Raw genomic sequence first — 18,743 nt, 5'->3', positions numbered from 1 at the left:
CAGATCAGATCAGTCGCTCAGTCGTGTCCGACTCTTTGCGACCCCATGAATTGCAGCACGCAATCACCACGTCTCTTATTTCTCTGTAGACACTTTAGTTTCTGAGAAAGCAGCAAAGCAGTCAAATGAAAGACTAACAGGTCTTGTGAGTAAAAGTTCACCTTGATCACAGTAAGAAATGCTTTCTGCTAATGGGAAAGCACGGTAGACTGCCAGCTCTAAGCCTATTTGGGCTCAGTGTGCATATGCCCTCTTCCATGAGATCCTGGAACCAGAGAGCTCCTAGCTGACAAAACCTGTGGAGGAGAATGGATCCGGCCCAGAGGTGAGAAGATGACAATCCTTTCCTGTCTCAAGGATGCTCTGAAGGGTCTGGATCCTGATGGCATAAAGTTGTACATAGACAGACCTATATTATGGGTGCCCCTGATGCCACATTTGTTTGTGTAGCTTATCTGTTCAGAATTTGTCCAAAGAATACTAATGCTGAGAGATATGGAAGCAAAAGCTGACAGTATCTCCACTTCAAATATTACTATGCACTTGACATTATGCACAGTGAGGTAAAAAAGCATTTTATACCTGAATATGAATGAAAAATAACAGGATCATTTTCTCAAGTCCTGGTTCTGAAATGAAATCTTGAACATCTACTTTAACTTGAACTTCTTAGCAAAAACAATTTTGTCCTTGATTTTTTGCTATAGTGATATCTAAAGACGGGACATGATCTTTCTGAATATGATAACCATGTGAGCTTTTTTTCACTCTGAACAGCATCACGTACACTGGGTAAACCTTACAAATTTTGTGTGTTTTCCTGACTCTCTTATATTTTTGCAAGTAAACTTTTCCTTCACTTTTATAATTATTTTGTCTCTGAATTTCCCTTTGACTGAGGTAGGAACTGCATGTCCCCGAGGCAGGTCACATTCTAAATTCCAATGAAGCTGGTGTTAGCAATGCATTTAAGACAGCAGCAGCCACCACAATAACTCAGACAAGGGGAGTGTTCATGATAGATAGGCAAAGTTAGGAAAGTTCCAGACCAGGAGGAATTCACATAGACCAACAGTGCTAATAGCAGGAAGCCTTCAACAATAGTTCTATTCCAATAATGAGGGGCAGCAGAGGAGGTAGGGATTGTGGTAGCTGAATCCTAGAGGGCTCCGAAGCCAGTTCAACTGACTGCAACAGCATATTTACTGGAATACTTATTGGAAGGACTGATGCTGGAGCTGAAGCTCCAATACTTTGGCCACCTGATGTGAAAAGTCAACTCACTGGAAAAAACTCTTGATGCTGGGAAAGATTGAGGGCAAGAGGAGAAGAGGGTGACAGAGGATGAGATGGTTGGATGGCATCATTCCAGGAGACAGTGAAGGACAGGGAAGCCTGGCGTGTTGCAGTCCATGGGGCTGCAAAGAGTTGGACATGACTGAACAACTGGACAACAACAACAACATTAGAAGATATCTTAATTGTTTACAGGTCACAAAGACCAGGAACTATGCAGCTAGATGTCTTACAGGGGGCAGGGCAGCAGGGAAGAGGAAAGTTTCCTCGAAAGAGGATGCAAGATGGCAGCAGGGTAACAGTGATAAGACCTGCTCCCTATGTTAATTCCTGGCTTTAACAGTCTACAGATGCTAGTTAAAAATAGTAAGGCTGATGTATATGAGTGTACAAATAATGAAAAGAAAGAAAGAAAGTGAAAGTGAAGTGGCTCAGTTGTGTCTGACTCTTTGTGACCCCATGGACTGTAGCCTGCCAGACTTCTCCGTCCATGGGATTCTCTAGGTAAGAATAATGGAGTGGATTGCCACTTCCTTCTCCAGGGGAGCTTCCCAACCCAGGGATCGAACCAGGATCTCCTCCACTGAAGGCAGAGTCTGAGCCACCAGGGGCAGCCCACAACAATGGTGTGCAGTGGGGAATGAATTAGTCACTTGCCTTATCATAGGTCTTGGTTTGCCTAGAGAAAGAGGTAACTTTTTCTCATTTCACAAAGGTATTTGGGTTTTGCAAAAGAGTGTCTTAAGCGTGGAATTAAACAAGATGGAGTTAAGGTCAGAACAGACACAGACACAGAAGCAGTCAGTAAAAGTTTGCCACTGGGGCTAGGTGGACTGTGTCAGGACTCATATATTTGCACAGCACCTGCATTCAGAAGGGTCTTACACTTCCAAACAATGCTGGGCTGCCACTGTATTGAAATTCTTAATTATCTTATCTTCTGATTTTTTATTTTGTAAATGAAGCACAGCAATGGAGCATGCACATGAGCAAAGGTACTATATGCAACATGCATGTTTTTGCCCCACTTGCATATATGGACATGCTGCCGTGTAAACACAGAATTCTAGTGGATGCATGATTCGTGGTTGCCCAGTAAGGCTCAAGAGTACAAATAACCCTTTGCTGAGTAAGCAGAGGCACTGACAGTACTTAGAGGCCAAACATGTCATTTGAATCAGATCTTGCTTTAAACGCAGAAAGAAGGCAATAGTGTTCTAAGTAACACCAATGACCAATGTGTCTTATCATATCCTTTTTAATAATATTAGTTGCCTATGTTAGTCAACCGTTCTTGTTGAAAAAGATGACATAGAAGGAAAGAAAAAAGGACAACCCATAGTTCCTTTTCCTTTTAGTTTTTCCTTACTCTTCAGTAAGTAGAAGACAATGTTAGTAAAATATGCATGTAGCAAAAAATAAAATAAAACACAACTGAGTTAGTTTTGTAAAGAATTTCCAATGTTTTTTATGAGAATGAAATACATATGTATGTGTGACCTAAGAGATATGAGTTGTAATTTTGACATTTCTATTTAAGATAAACACTTATATTTGCATTTAAAAGTGGTATTGCACAATATGAACAATAAAATTCATGCTAATAATTTAAATGTTTAATTTGTCTTTAATTAGAACACAATTAAATGGCCAATAAAAAGCATCTTGACATATTGACAGGAGAGGGAAAAAAGCTTATATTTTAGTATCTTCAGTGGCACTTCCCCCTCCCCCAGCTTTTTGAACACAGAATTACACATTTTCTTTTTGCCCTGACCCTACCTAATGCAATGAAGAAATCAGAGTAGAGATTTCCATACTTTGAGGAAAATGGATCTGGCCCAGAGATTAGAATTGTAAACTTCCCTCCAGAGAACTGAGAATTCAGAGGATTTTAGAAAGCGGTACATTAACCCATGAGAGATAATAATAGTGACTTTGCCTTCAGAACAGAGAAAAACAAGATTAAACAGATAGAAACTAATCCTTTAAAATATAAAACATAATTGCGAGGGGGAAAAAACAGATATGAGCTTTAGCATTTCTGCCCCAAAACCAACATCAAAACAAAGCAAAACTCAGAAAAACAAAATAGCATTAATGATAAAAAAAAAAAGACTTAAGAAAATTAATGTGAAACTAGCAAACTTGGGCCACATAGATTTATAGACAACAAATCATTTACTAAAATTTTACATGTACAATTAAAACTACTGTTAATCATAGGTAATGCGTTTATGAAAAAGATGTAAATAATTTGGACCCATAAGAATACAACTTTCAATGATCTCTAGAAGCAGACTTGCTATTTTCTCTTCTTTTTTTTTTTAATTAAGAGCTACACAACTGTAGACTGAAGAAAATTTACTATAATCAGAGACCTTAAATAAGTGGAAAGGGTGAACCTGCTCTGCAGCAAATTATATAAAATGAGCTACAGCCAACCCTGACTAATGTCTAGCCTGTAAACAAAACCTTCCCTCGCCAACAGACTAAGACAAGCTGTGAGGGAAATCAAACAAATTCAGACTATTGCTGGGGGAAAATACAAAGCTGCCAGTATTTTCATGAGAGAGTGTCACACATTGCAAGTTCAGAGTCCTGGCAATGAGTTTATTGCTCTTGTTTGGTGGGTTGGCCAAAGATTCCTTAAGATCAGGGTGACACTATTTTATAGGGCTTGGAGTCAGAAAGCCTTCAATTTAAATAACAGTTCTGCTACTTAGCAGATTTCTCATGTGGCTCAAGTGGTGAAGAATTCTCCTGCCAATGCAGGAGACACAGGAGATTCAGGTTTGATCTCTGAGTCAGGAAGATCCCCTGGAGGAAGTAATGGTAACTTGCTCTAGTATTCTTGCCAGGATAACCCCATGGACAGAGAAGCTTTGTGGGCTGCAGTCCACAGGGTCACAAAGAGTCAGACACTACTGAGCATGTAAACATGTTCTGCCACGTATCAGCTATGTGAATTACAGCGATTAAATCTCTACAGACCGTAGCTTCTATAATCTGGAGGTAAAGACTACTTATCTTCCAGAGTTGACTTGAACTTTATATGAGTTAAATATGAAGGGTTTAGTCTAATGGCTAACATAGAATAAGTAATCACTATTATAATATGTTGAATATCAATTAAATAATAATTGTTATCATACTCACATTATTATATTTCCATACTCAATAAATAGTTACAGTTATTGCTATAAGATTAGTGTACAGTAAACAGCATTATAAGATATGAGCCACATAGTATTAGTTACAAATCTGGAAAATTATCTCCTCCCACATAGTTAAGGGCAGTGAGATTACACACTGAAAATCTTTTTTCTTGGTTTCAGGGAAATGACTCAAAGGTCAACATGTTGTGTGAATCGGTTTAATGTCAGAGCATTTTTCAGCAAGACAAGTTGTTGAGAGATGACCCCTTCAAATGTATGCCAAAAGAAGAGCAAGCTTTGATTGACAAACAGGGGAAAAGAATGAAGAAATGAGAGATTTAATCCATAGAGAGCTAAATCCCCAAAGAAGGCATAGTGTACCCCATGGAACCTGTGGGTTGTTTGAGGGACCTGGGAGCCTTTAACAAGACTGTGCTGATGGAAGGGTGAAAAATGTACAAATTGAGAAAGTAGAAAGATTTTTAAGTTTTACTGAGGTGTAATTCACATATAAAATTTAAAACTGTATAACTCTATGTTTTTTAGTATACTTACAGTGTCATGCAACCATCATCTCAATTTTAGAATGTTTGCCTGTCCTTCTTGCTGCCCCCAAAGAAACTCTGTCCCATAAGAGGTTAGTTCTGTGTTTCCCTATCTCTGTTCCAGTCCGAAGTAGTCACTAATCTTCACTCTGTCTCCATAAATGTGCCCTAAACCTGGATATTTCAAATATAAGAGGTGGAGTTTTCTCTAGTTTCTTTTACTTAGCACAATGTTTTTAAGGTTCATCCACATTGGATCATGGATCAGTACTCCATTCTTTTTATTAATAAATAATATTCCATTATATGGACATATTACATTTGTTTTCCCACTTATCAGTTGATGGACATTTAAGTTGTTCCCACTTTTTGGCTTTGATGAATAATGCTGCAATGACCACTCATGTGCAAGTTTTGGTTTGAACTTAGTTTTTCATTTTTCTTGTATAAATATTGAGGGGTGAAATTAAAATTGGGACCTTCACACATTGCTCATGGGATTTAAAATGACACAGTCACTCTGGAAAAGGGTTTAGCAGTTCCTCCAAAAGTACACAAGACTGACAATAAAAATATTTTAACATTAAATGTTAAAATATTTTTATTAATGCATTATGTAATATTATTTAAATAACAAATGTCCTTTTAAGTGATATAAAAATAAAAGTCTATATTTGCAAAGCTAATCAAGAAAATTTACATTTTTAAATCTATCTATCTATCTAGTATCTATTTATCTACTTACCTACTTAGCTCCCTCCCTGTCTGGGGGTTATGTACTGAAATACTTTACTTTTTCTCTAAATTCTATCCTTATATGAAATGGAGTATTTACTGCCATAGTGGTAAACAAGGATGTCACAGCCATCAGGGATTCCAGCCTTCCAACTGTACATTTCTGAGCCCAGGAAAAGCAATAATGTCTATCTGGAAGCCATCAGTCACTTCCCCAGTAAGCTCTGAGAAGCTTGAGGATTCAAGAAAGTGCAAGAGGCAACCATCAGCCGCATCTCACCATTCTATGTGAGGAATTAAGGATGTGAATAATCAAGAAGCAGGATTTGGCACTACATAACTGAGATTCATATGAAAAGAATGAATTCAGGGAGCCCAGATGTTTGCTCTTTCCATATATAGAAGAACACTAAATTCCTTAATTTGAGATATCTGGCTTTCCTTAATTAACAATAATCTTTTGTTATTCAGACTAACTGTCCCTTGCTGCAAACTTCTACGTAACCTGATTCCTCCCTCCACCTCCAGGGAAACAGTTCTCCCAGGAGATGCTTTCTCCTGGGCTTGAAGTTCTAAAAATTTTCACCAAATAAACAGAACTCTCAACTTTGAGGTTGTACACATTTTTTCAGTGGACACGTAGGTGAAGTTGAGTGAGTGAGTGAGTGAAATTCAGTCAGTTGTGTCTGACTTTTTGCGACCCTACGGACTATGCAGTCCATGGAATTCTCCAGGCCAGAATATTAAAGTGGGTAACCTTTCCTTTCTCCAGGGGATCTTCCCAACCCAGGGATCAAACCCAGGTCTCCCACATTGCAAGCAGATTCTTTACCAGCTGAGCCACAAAGGAAGTCCAAAAATACTGGAGTGGGTAGACTATCCCTTCTTCAAGGAATCTTCCTGACCCAGGAATCAAACCGGTATCTCCTAGATTGCAGACGGATTCTTTCTAACTAACTTCTAGTTTAAGTTAGATCAATAAAACCTTATATGAGATTATATTTACTTAGATTAATGCAAAACTGTCTCCTAAAAGTGGTCTTTTAATGTGTTAACCTTTGTTTTTATAAAAGAATCCCAGTAATCTGCCACTTGAAAAATATTACACTATCAACATTTGATGTGTAGAAATGCTTACTGAGAACTCATTTATTGAATTGCTTATATTACTGTCTCTAAGAATATTAGTCAATGAGGGCCACCATAATAGAATACCACAGACTGGGTGTGTTAAACAACAGAGGTTTATTTACTCCCAGTTCTGAGGCTGGAAGTCTAAGAAGAAGGGGCAGGCAGAGTTGGCTTCTGATCAGGACTCTCTTCTTGCCTCACAGGCAGTTACACTCTCTCAGTGTCACTGCTGTAAAACCCAAGCTTGTGTGTCCAACACACAGTGAGGTCAAACAAACCAAAACATCAGAGTTTGGAGCAGGAAAATGTTTGGTACAAGGACCAAACAAGGAGAATGGGTGGCTTATGCTCAGAACCCCCTAAACTTCTCAATGGGTGTCAGAAAAGAGCTTTTAAAGGCAAACATGGGAGAGGAACAGCTGGATGTATGGCTTTCTTCTGATTGGTTGGTGGAGAGGTAACAGGGCGGTATTCCAGGAATCTCAGTCATCACCTTCTGACTCTGAGCAGTCTGAAGTCAAGGGCTTATGCTCAGCCTGAAATTGCCATCCTAACCTCAGATATGCATCACCCTTATGGCAGAAAGCAAAGAAGAACTAAAGAGTCTCTTGATGAAAGTGAAAGGGAAGAGTGAAAAAGTTGGCTTAAAACTCAACATTCAAAGCACTAAGATCATGGCATCAAGTCTCATCACTTCATGGCAAATAGAAGGGGGAAAAATGAAAACAGTGAGACTTCTTCTTCTTCTTTTTTTTTTTTTTACTCCAAAATCACTGTAGCTGGTGACTGCAGCCAAGAAATTAAAAGACACTTGCTCCTTGGAAGAAAAGCTATGACCAACTTAGAAAGTGTATTAAAAAGCAGAGATATTACTTTGCCAACAAAGTTCTATCTAGTGAAAGCTATAGTTTTTCCAGTAGTCATACATGGATGTGAGATTTGGACTATAATAAAAGCTGGGCACTGAAGAATTGATGCTTTTGAACTGTGGTATTGGAGAAGACTCTTGAGAGTCCCTTGGACTGCAAGGAGATCCAACCAGTCCATCCTAAAGGAAATCAGTCCTGAATATTCATTGGAAGGATTGATGCTGAAGCTGAAGCTCCAATACGTTGGCTACCTGATGTGAATAATTGACTCACTAGAAAAGACCCCCAGGCTGTGAAAGACTGAAGGCAGGAGGAGAAGGGGACAACAGAGGATGAGATGATTGGATGGCATCACCAACTCAATGAACAGGAGTTTGAGCAAGCTTTGGGAGTTGGTGATGGACAGGGAGTCCTGACATGTTGTAGGCCATGTGGTCTCAAAGAATTGCACACAATTGAGTGACTAAACCTGAGTGGGGAGCCCTCACTTTTCAGTATGTGAAAACTGCTATTCATACCCCCACCAGGACCCTGTCCCATCACTGCACTACTGTTTCTTGATTGCCTTTCCTTTGTTTCTGCATTCCCTTACTTCCCTAATTAGCAAGTGTTTGAATCTGCCATGTGGAATTCAGGGAAGCTCTAAGTGGTGAAGCATTTTTCCAAAAAAAACAAGAAACAAGGGACATGGAAAGATTTTTGTACTCAGGACGCCCCATAGAGTCCTGCTCAGTTTCATCTTCAATGGCCTTTCTGTGCTCAAGCTTTCCTGGTGTCTCTTACTCTCCTTCATCAGTTCAGTCACTCAGTCATGTCCAGCTCTTTGTGATCCCATGGACTGCAGCACACCAGGACTCCCTGTCCATCACCAACTCCCAGAGGTCACTCAGACTCACATCCATCGAGTTGATGATGCCATCCAGCCATCTCATCCTCTGTCATCCCCTTCTCCTCCTGCCCCCAATCCCTCCCAGAATCAGGGTCTTTTCCAATGAGTCAACTCTTCACATGAGGTGGAGTTTCAGCTTTAGCATCATTCCTTCCAAAGAACACCCAGGACCTATCTCTTTCAGAATGGACTAGTTGGATCTCCTTGCAGTCCAAGGGACTCTCAAGAGTCCTCTCTAACACCACAGTTCAAAAGCATCAGTTCTTCAGTGCTCAGCTTTCTTCACACTCCAACTCTCACATCCATACATGACCACTGGAAAAACCATAGCCTTGACTAGACGGACCTTTGTTGGCAAAGTAATGTGTATGCTTTTGAATATGCTATCTAGGTTGGTCATAACTTTCCTTCCAAGGGGCAAGAGTCTTTTAATTTCATGGCTGCAATCACCATCTGCAGTGATTTTGGAGGATATAATTAGTCCAAATATTAAGGTAACTTGTTTTTGCTTTTAGATCTTAGTGTCATAATGCAGCTTTGATCACCTACAGAATGATGCAGTTCTGTTTTACAATAACCACAGCTATATTGCTTTATATTTATATTCATGAATCTGCCTCCAATTTCAATGATCACAAGCATGTGGACCACCGAGCCTCAGGACATGTACTTAGTTAGTTCTCTGCAACTCCTTTTCTTCCACCTTCCTCTTAATCAATTCTACCCAGTGATAACTATCTGCTTCTATTTATTTTCCCCGTTTCTGATTCTTGCTTCTTATTAATTTTTGCCAACATTTTATTATTCATGTTCTGATTGTTAGATGACTCAAACCTTTTCTGAGACAAGACAAAAACACATAAAGAAAAAAATGAATAGTCAATACAGACAACTTGAATCATTTAAGACACACAGCCTAAGTTCATTATACATATACAAACTGTGTACCTATGCCTGTAATTCTAGTTTACTGTTTCCAGCCTTTTTCAGTTTTCACTTTCCTTTTGAATCCCCCTATTAAGTAGAAAGTTAAAAAGCTTTTGAGGGAATACATTTCCATTCATTACAGCAAGAACATGTTGGGAGACTTTTATATGCAAGTATCAAAAGAATCACACTAGTGCTAACAAGAAAGAATTTCATTATAATGTCATTTTTCAGTACCTACAAGTTCTTTTTCTAAAAGAACTGAGAGTATTTTGGGGAGAAGGAACCAAAGTAAAAAGAGAGACCTCTAGCATTCTTTGCATACCTTATCCATATTTATCACTGTGCCTGAAAGGTTTTCCAATTCCTGAAGGAAGTTTATCATGCCAAGATTTTAAGTCTCTGTCTCTTAACTTCATTAAATATCTTCCAAAGATATATAGGGCAATAAAGGAAAGAGAAAGAGAACACAGATAAAAATGTAGACCCTCCTAATGGAATTTAATGCTAAATAATATGTACTTTCAGGTGCAATTAATATTTGCTCAGAGAAGAACCAGGAAATTAGGGCAGATGATCTCCAATAGGTGGGTGAAAAGGTGAGAGATCAAATATATCTTTAAAAGATGTGCATAGCTAATATTTGTTCTCAACTTCCCTGGATAAATTTATTCATTTGTGAATATCTCAAAGAATATAACTTGCTTAAAGAGAGATACTTACTGACCAATTGATCATCTGTTATATTTTTATAAAAATAAAGTGTGCATAACAGATCCTTGAAAACAAATTGTAATTTTTCTGTCAAGAGGAAATGCACCATGAGATAGGGTGAGATAAAAGAAAATAGAAACACACGTAACAGTTCTGTCTAGGTTACTAATGAATTTGAGGACATTTCTACTAGACTATTGTGGATTTTAACTACAGATTTTATCAACCACATAAATATATAGTCCTATTACTAGTAGGAGACATTATGTTGATGTGAAAAAAGAACTAGGATAGGAAGTAGGAACAAGAGTTTGAGCCAATGTCCAACTTTTATTTGCTTGGTGACCTTGAGCATCTCATTTAATTTTTCAACACCCCAGAAATATTTTACCTATCTATCAGGCCCAATTGTTTAATAATCAAAGGGTTAAAGGAGAGATATAAAATCATTATATATTCAAAAGATACTGCTACTATTACTTTATTATTTAACATCATTAAGCTCTTATTTTTCAAGTGTTCTACTGGCACACTTTACCCATATAAATATTTCTATATTGATTTTAAGGATGCCACACATCCATCCATAAGATGTAAGAAACTAACAGCAAGGACTTTCATTATCAGAAAAAGTAAAAGGTCACTTTAAATGTTTTAATATGTTATAATTTAGCGTCTAGAAGAGTAAAACCATGTCCTTGTCTGTGTGTGTGCTAAGATTGCACAACTGACAGATGAGTGATTCTCTGGTGGTAGAGGCCATGTGCCAAAAGACTGATAAAGGATGTAAGGATTACAAAGAAGTGACTCTAGAGAAGAGACAACCCTATTCATTAGCTACCACTGCCTTATATTTGGAACAACAATTCCGTAGAACATTCGGGAACAAGATTTGGAAAACTATGGCCAAATCTGTCTATTGCTATAAATAAAGTTTTATTGGAACATAAGTGTGCTCATTCCCATGGGTATTTCTGTACTGGAGTAGCACAGTTGAGTAGTTATAAAACAGACTGTGTGGCCTAAAACATTTACTGTTTGGCCTTTCACAAAAAGTTTGTTGACTCAGTTCTAGGTCACTGCCTAACTGATGTCACTGGAAACCTCCCAGGGGTCAAGCAAGAAGGACGATTGGACTATGAGATTTATATTTGTTATCACAATTTGGGTTTTAAACTAGGTTGCTGATGTAATATAGTGCTTTTCAAATGTGAGTATGAAAATCAGCTGTGTAGCATAAGGAGTCATAAGTAGCATAAGGAAAATACTTTTTTTTTTTTTTTAAAGAAAGGAGTCCACTGCTTTAGAGTGTCTCTGAAAAATGTAAGAGATCTGATAAAAAGACTTGGTGTTTTGATTATATAATTCAAGTGCCTGTTCCTCTGATCTGTGGGAATTGTGAACACTTGTGGCTCAGCTGGTAAAGAATCTGCCTGCAATGTGGGAGACCTGGGTTTGATCCCTGGGTTGGGAAGATCCCCTGGAGATGGGAAAGGCTACCCATTCCAGTATTCTGGCCTGGAGAATTCCATGGACAGTCCATGGGGTCTCAAAGAGTTGTACACGACTGAGTGACTTTCACCTTCACCAAGAGAATCAGATCAGGGGTCTCTCAGTGCACACAGGTTCCGTAACCCACAAAGAACGTCCTCATCTCTCCCAAGGGAATAAGAGAAGTTTTAACTATTCTCTCCTCTGCTTTTTATATAAATTGTGTGAAATTCTGTCCAGATTTTGTGGTCACTTTCAAATAAAAGGTAGCAGAATATGCCACCTCAAAATATCCTTATATCAAAGAGGCATTTTTTAGAGCAGCAATTCTACCACCTGACAGTAACAATAGAGTCAAATGCACAGCTCTCCTTCTTTTCCACTTTGTCAAGGCAGTTTTACTTCTGAGGTGTAGGGGGAATTTATGTGTATCATAGTTGTTGTTGGCATGTCTTTCTGCCTTACCTGATGGCATTCACTGATGTCCGATTTTCTTCCATTGTGTTTTCATCAGCTTAGGCTTATGCTACCAAGTCTGAGTCTGTGGTCTCGAAACTCAGCCAGTTTCTTGAGCCATTCCATCTAATTCCTTCTTATCCCAGGCCCAGAACACTTGTTTCATCTGGCCTTTCTCAGCCCTTCTGCACCTCATAAAACTCCATGGTGTTTACTCTTTCTGATGTTGTAATTAGTAACTTGAGGAGGCTTTCCTTGAAATCAACAAACTAGGATTGTATGTAGGCATGGCTTCTCCAAAACCTTTAGCATGTCCCAGTCTGTGATGAGAATGAGGCAAAAGCTTACTGCTCCCAGTTCACTCTAATCCCATCCACGGTTTCATCCTTCCCCTGAGATTCAATTAGCATAGAGTCATGCTTTGTGGTCATTTCAGAGATGTTCACCTCCCCACCCCAGGGTTTTTGTCTTTATTTAAATGTTTTCTATTTTGTTCATGATTAATTTTTTGCATTTTTATTTTTAAAAATTACATTAAAATATGAGTTATCTTGATTAATGATTTTTGGTGACCTCATATTTTTCAGCCTAGGAGAGGCTTGCTCACCTCACTTTATTCCTAGCCATATTATCTCTTCCAATTTTCTCTTTTCTCCCCACAGTCAATGATCTATTACTCCATTTGAGTGGGAAAGTGAAGTCACTCAGTAGTGTTCAACTCTTTGAGACCCCATGGACTGTGGCCTACCAGGCTCCTCTGTCCATGGGATTTTCCAGGCAAGAGTTCTGGAGTGGGTTGCCATTTCCTTCTCCATGGGATCTTCCCAACCCAGGGTTCAAACCCAGGTCTCCCAAATTACAGGCAGATGCTTTACCATGTGAGGCACCAGGGAATCCCTTGAATGGGAAACTAGCACTTAAATTTTCATGTATCATCATTATGTACACTTGTTATTGATCTTACAGCTCTGCTTTTTTTTGGAACTTGGATTTTTGACTCTTAAATGCCTTTTCCTCATTTAGAAGACAAAAAAGAAAAAGAAAAGCCCTAGCTCTGTGAATTTAATGTATTGGCTTTCATGATTCTAGTTTTCTTCTGTGAGTTAAAAAAAAATGTAAATATCTGGCAACTGCATTTTGTATCTTTATTGTTATTATTATTATTATTGTTTTCCATTTATGTCACTCTCTTCTTATATATACTGCATAAATAAAGCCATGATATTTTCCTAGTGAATAAAAATATAGTCAATATCTGAAAATATTATCTTACTATAGTTAAAATAATAACTGAGATAAGGTTACACTAGGTAGAAAACTGAGTAATTGGCCAGTATTTAGCTGCTACAATGATCAACAGAAAATAAAGTCTTTAAAAAGAAAAAAAAAAGAGGATAAGGAAATAGTTGATTCCAAGGTCCTCTGAAGGCATAGACTGTGTTTTATATATTTCAGCAAATAGGAGAGAGATAACATACATTTTGTAAATAAGTATAGCATCATGGTTGGCATTTTAATGATATCACTGCTTATTTCCTACTTATAACATTCTGTGGAATCTCAAAAAATAGACCAGAATAAGAAATATCAATCATGAATATATATATTTTTATCCATATTTTATGAAAAGACTTATTAAAAACCACGCCAAACTTTTTTTAATGAAGAATTCTAATTCAGGCTCCATTTTGGAAAAAAAAAAAAAAAAAAACACAATAAAGTGGAATGAAAGTGGGAAGAAAGGGAGCAGAAGGCCAAATAGAGAAAATAAACCTTTTGAATGGATTTAGAAAAGAGATAATAAACTGGATAGAAAGCATAAAATTCCTGCTGTAGATGGAATGACTTGATGCCAATTTCAGAGGCAGGAAGAACCATAGACAGTCTGTAATAGAGTGTGGGAGGCCCAACAGTCCTCTGGGAGCTATGAGGTTAAGGAAATAACTGGGCAGGAGGCAGAGTGACAACTGACCTCTTGCTCATTGAAAGAAATCAGCATGAAGGAGGTTTGGAGAATGTCGTGAATTTCACACTATGTTCTTCAATAGCCAGTGGCTTATCTTTATGAGAGCCCTGAGACACACTTTCACTGATCATTTATCCAGACAGTTGAGTTTCTTTAATGAAATAACATTACTCCTTTGGGGAAAGGATGTGAGGATAGAACATCAGGCCCACAAGCAACTCCCACGATGAGAGTTTTGAGAGCTGGCTGGCTCTCCATGCAGAAGGGAAGCAATCATGCTTACATGATGATGCATAGCTGAAAGGTAGGGATTTCTTTAAGATATTTCTTTTTAAATCCACTTCTCACATCCCTCACCATCATCTAAATGAATATAAAGTAAGCTTAAAGGAACTGGAAGACTAAAATTATAATGACTGTGATGATAATAATGACATTACCTTTCTATAAATTTTAATACAATATTATGGATTTTCTTGAAAAAAGTATTTCACAATTTTATTTACGTGACTAGCTTTACAATAGTCTTATTTTCTGATTTTAAGTAAGAATTTTCCCATTTATCAATTACGTATTATATCCTTAGTGCCATATTATTAAATGACTCGGAGCACCTCCTCCATCTTCATTTTTTTCCTTTACATGATGAATGAATTCATGATCAGACAGTAGATGGTGCTATTATTTCAAAGACCATACAGTCCCAAAGACTTCCAAATTATTTTAAGACTACAGAAACAAGTGGGGAAAAGTGTGAAAGCTTGACATCCTTTTCTAGTTTACAAAGGTTATGGAGTAGGAAGCTATTTTTATGTAGTGACCTATTCTGTCCCTTTGGGGGATAAAATAACCATCAAAGCTTCCCATCATAATTAATAAATTCTGGCTCCCTAGAAAAGAAGAGCTATATCCGCATTTAATTTTCTCCTTTGAAGCAACAACAGTCACAGATGCTGTTGCTCATACTGACTGCCATTACAGACAGAAAGCAATTCACGTGCACTCAGCAATGCAGAAGAAGATATTAAAATGTAAAACACATGAATGTGAAGTTTCTTTAAAAATGCTGGAAAAAAAATGCTGAAAAAAAAAAGATATTTCTAATATAAAGCAATTTATATGTAAAACCTCTGTAATCACAAAAGAACCTTAAATACAATATTCAAATGCAAGCCATAAAGCCCTGTATCTGACAATGATAAATCAACATATTAAAAGCTCGCCTCTTCTGGCAGCAGATGCTTTCTGAAAGAGAACTGGTAACAGATGCACACCATAGAGGGGGTTCAAACAGTGGTGACACAGGCAAGAGGTTGAGGGGAGCCAATGCTTACATGGGTGGTGGATCGTGGTACCTGCAGCTAAAGCACAATCGATGTTGAGGTTCCTAAAGAGTAACACTACAAGTTGTCTCTTTAAAACCCCATTACTCAGACTTAATGCTCATTGATGGGAACCCTTTATCTGTCTGCATGCAAAGGTTTGCATGGTTCTTATTTTTCATGCCCAAACAAAACATACAGTGATGGGCTGTCTTAAGGGTGAGTCACATAATCCCACTAAACCTGCAACTCTGAACACCTAAATGTAAAGAAAAATGTGAGCCCAGCACTGGGAGATACTGTGGAAGTAATAACAAACACTGGCATTTGAAACATCTGGATAATTAATTGCATCATTTTTAATCTGCATGGTTTTTGCATAAGAAGGCCAGCCATATTTTCAAACAAGGAATTTCAGACTTTTAAATGGTATTTTTCTAACTCTTGAGTTTCTAATTAGATAATTTTGAATTAGAAATATGGGTTTTAATTGTCAATTAACAATTCTGTTCTATTAGCATTGCTAATGTCTCCTGTCCTTTATATTCCTCCTAACTTTGAGGATCATAGAATGGTACAAGTGATGTCAAAAATAAGTAATATGCCATTTTAAATAGGTTCTTTGAAAACAACTGCTAACACTGCTTTATTTCACATTATACACATTTTTCTGTTATATTTATATGTGGCAATTTTAAACCATGGAATCAAATTATCAGACATTTCTATCATTTATAGGTGATGTTTATGCCCATTTCCTGTGAATCTGGGTGATTATTTTGACTAATATAATTCAGAGGAAATGATGTCACATTGACATCATTTGACTTCAAGACAAATCAGAAGGAACATTAAAGCTTTGGCCTCGGTGTTTTAGAATGCTCAGCTGCTCACCATGGAACCCATCTGCATAGGACCCCACATTCTGAGAAGACCAAGTTGCATGAAGAGGTCATACCTCGATTTAGGTGCCTCTGCTCCTCAGTCCTAGCTGAGGTTACCCTTCCAGTCATTCCAGCCCAGGAGCCAGAAAGAGTGAAAAACCTCCAAATAATTCCAGTTTCTAGATGTTGAATTACCCCAGACATTCAGATCATCTCAGTTGAAGGCCCACTGTGTCCTTTTGGGTTATCTGACCCACAGAATCACTAAGGATAAGTCATGGGTTAGTTTGTTATTCAGCACTTAACAACTGGAACACCAGAGGAGGGTTATAAATTGCAGTAGCATTGCCAGTTATAAACTGTCAAGATATTCAGGTGAGTATGTTTAGTTTTATTTATTTATTTTTGGTTGCACAGGTTCTTTGTATCTACACGTGGGTTTTCTTCAGTTGCCTCAAATGAGGGCTATTCTTCCTTCTCATTGCAGTGACTTCTCTTGTTGCAGAGGACACGGTTCTAGGGAATGCAGGTTTCAGGAGTTGTGGCACGTGGGCTCAGTAAATGTGGCTCTCAAGCTCCAGAGCACAGACTCAATAGTGGTACTCTGCTTCATTTGCTTCGCAGCCTGTAGAATCTATCTGGACTTGGATTAAACCCAGGTCCCCTGCATTGGCAGGCAGATCTCACCCACTGTACTACCAGGGAACTCCAGTATATTTAGTTTTACATACTTTCAATATTCTGAGTCTTGATAAATTTTCTTGCTTTGACTCTTTCCTCCCTCTGTCCAACCTAGTTGCATGTATGTGCATGCTAAGTCGCTAAGGAATATGGACTATAGGCATATCCATCCCTACTCTGTCGTTGTGTACCTCTGCTTCCCTCAAATAGATCCCTTCTTCCCTTTGCCTGTAGTCCTTAGATGGGTATTTACTGACCTTTGTTCTTTGTCACTCACACGTTGTTGTTCAGTCACTAAGTCATGTCCAACTCTGACCCCATGGACTACAACATGCCAGGTTTTCCTGTCCTCCACCATTTCCTGGAATTTACTCAGATTTATGTCCATTGAGTCAGCGATGCTATCTAATCATCTCATCCTCTGCTGTCCTCTTCTCCTTTTGCTTTCAATCTTTTCCAGCATCACGGTCTTTTCCATTGAGTCAACTCTTTGCATCAGGGGGCCAAAGTATTTGAGCTTTGACTTCAGCATCAATCCTTTCAGTGAATATTCAGCATTGATTTACACTTACATATACACATTTATTTCCAACTATTCCTACAAATGATCACAAAAATTGTGGAAAATTCTTAACTACCAGACCACTTTACCTGTTTCCTAAGAAACCTGTATGTAGGTCAAGAAGTAAGGGTTAGAACTGGACATGGAACAACTGACTGGTTCAAAACTGGGAAAGGAATGTGGCAAAGCTTTATACTATCACCCTGCTTACTTAACCTATGTACATAGTACATCATGCGAAATGCTGGGCTGGATGAATCACAAGCTGAAATCAAGACTGCCAGGAGAAATATCAACAGCATCAGATATGCAGATAATACCACTGTAATGGTAGAAAGCTAAGAGGAACTAAAGGGCCTCTTGACGAAAGTGATAGAGGAGAAGGGAAAAGCTAGCTTGAAAGTCAATGTTAAAAAAAATATTAAGACCATGGCATCTGGTCCTAAAACTTCATGGCAGATAGAAGGGGAAAAAGTAGAAGCAGTGACAGATTTTATTTTCTTGGGTTCCAAAATCACTTTGGATGGTGACTGCAACCATAAAATTAAAAGATTCTTGCTACTTCAATGAAAAGCTATGATGAACCTAGAAAGTATATTAAAAAACAGAGATGTCACTTTGCTGACAAAGGTTCGTATAGTCAAAGTTATGGTTTCTCCAGTAGTCATGTACGGATGTGAGAGTTGAACCATAAAGAAGGCTGAGCACTGAAGAATTGATGCTTTTGAACTGTGGTGTGGAAGAATACTCTTGAGAGTCCCTTGGACAGCAAGGAGATCAAACCAGTCAATTCTAAAGAAAATCAACCCTGAATATTCACTGGAAGGAATGATGCTGAAGCTCCAATACTTTGGCCACCTGATGTGCAGAGCCAATTAATTGGAAAAGACCCTGATGCTGGGAAAGACTGAAGGCAAAGGAAGAAGGCAATGGCAGAGTATAAGATGGTGAGATAGCAACACTGGCTCAATTGATATGAATCTGAGCAAACTCTGGGAGATAGTGGACAGAGAAGCCTGGCATGGTATAGTCCATGAGATTTTAAAGAGTCAGACATGACTTTGCAACTGAACAAGAAAATTCCTACAAATGGTTTACCAAATTTGTGAATTTCAAG

Source organism: Bos indicus, chromosome 2 (genome assembly GCF_029378745.1).
Source record: "Bos indicus isolate NIAB-ARS_2022 breed Sahiwal x Tharparkar chromosome 2, NIAB-ARS_B.indTharparkar_mat_pri_1.0, whole genome shotgun sequence".
Taxonomy (NCBI): Eukaryota; Metazoa; Chordata; class Mammalia; order Artiodactyla; family Bovidae; genus Bos; species Bos indicus.
This window is presented reverse-complemented; position numbering follows the sequence as displayed.